This window comes from Phalaenopsis equestris, unplaced genomic scaffold (assembly GCF_001263595.1).
Source record: "Phalaenopsis equestris unplaced genomic scaffold, ASM126359v1 Scaffold000217, whole genome shotgun sequence".
NCBI lineage: Eukaryota > Viridiplantae > Streptophyta > Magnoliopsida > Asparagales > Orchidaceae > Phalaenopsis > Phalaenopsis equestris.
The window spans coordinates 3,222-4,481 of NW_018164659.1; positions in this window are offsets into that span (position 1 = coordinate 3,222).

The following is a 1,260-nucleotide window of genomic DNA, read 5'->3' on the forward strand; positions in this document are numbered from 1 at the left end:
GTTTGGCACGACCTAAATCCTCACATCTTCCAGGCTATTTATGTGATCGTTTCGCACGAATGTAAGCCCTAATAAATAAAATTGGCAGGATGAAACACCTAAATATTTCTCCTCAAAACTGAAGCCAAACATTAGGATAGCTTGGGAAGTCACCAGAGTTTTTCTCTAGATCCATGACATCCCCTAGTTCTTCCTCCTTTGGATTCTACAATAAAATATTTCAAATTTAAACCAATCTCCTTTCACACCTCTACGTCAGATTTCGTTGTAGAGACCTACCCTTTGAAATTCCTTAAAGATAATATTTCTTGATTTTTATTGAGAGTCTTCTTAGGTGGCTTTGGTCGTTTAAGATGTAATTAACTATAGGGGCTTGCCCTTATAGGAAGCATGTCCGAACCCTGCTTAATATAAACCCTATTTAATCTTTTATACTAAATAGGGGAATTTATCGGCAAATACAAAGGTTTCGTAGACCAGACGGACGTCATACTTTCCCTAGTTAATTTGATCGAGTCTCATCCTCAAGTCTTGTGTTTAGCATTTGGGATAGATACAAGATTTGAGGTATAGTGCTCTTTCATTTTAAACTATGAAAAATATGGGGTCAGTTTGATTTCATACTTCAACTTCCTTTCGAAGCAGGCGATGGGATTTTGATGCCAACGACCGACAGCTTCTTACGGGCAACTCCCCATAAACCGACCCGAAACAACGCCGACAGCTTCTGGCGACTCCACTCGGGACAAGCTTTTCTCTCCGCACAAATCAAAAAAATTTATCTTCACACATCGTTAATATGTCCTCGTGCCTCTTGGACAAAATTACCCTTCTTTTGTTGACATACTTTACCCATTTTTATATTGGGAAAGTACAGCCAACTCTTTGGACTTCAGCACTAGCTGTTCAACCATCTTTGAACAGAGGGGTTCAGAAGGCCATTAAGGACTCCTTAAATTTTTATATGGTGTCGGATCTCCAATAGGTGCGTCGGTGGACTAATTCTTCCTGGGCATTCTTTACCCCTAATTGGGTCCTGCACTGGGTCCTAAAATTTCTTCACATCTCCCTTCCGAATTTGATTTGCTATTTCATAAAATTAAACCAAATTGTGTTGTGTTGCGTGCACTTTAAAAGTTTCTTATATGAATTAAATTTTACACCTTTTTAAACAAAAATGTTAAAAAAATACCCATAAATTAAGACCCGCCCGGTCTACAGATCAACCTCTACTTTCAGTGCTTTCACTAAAAAATTACG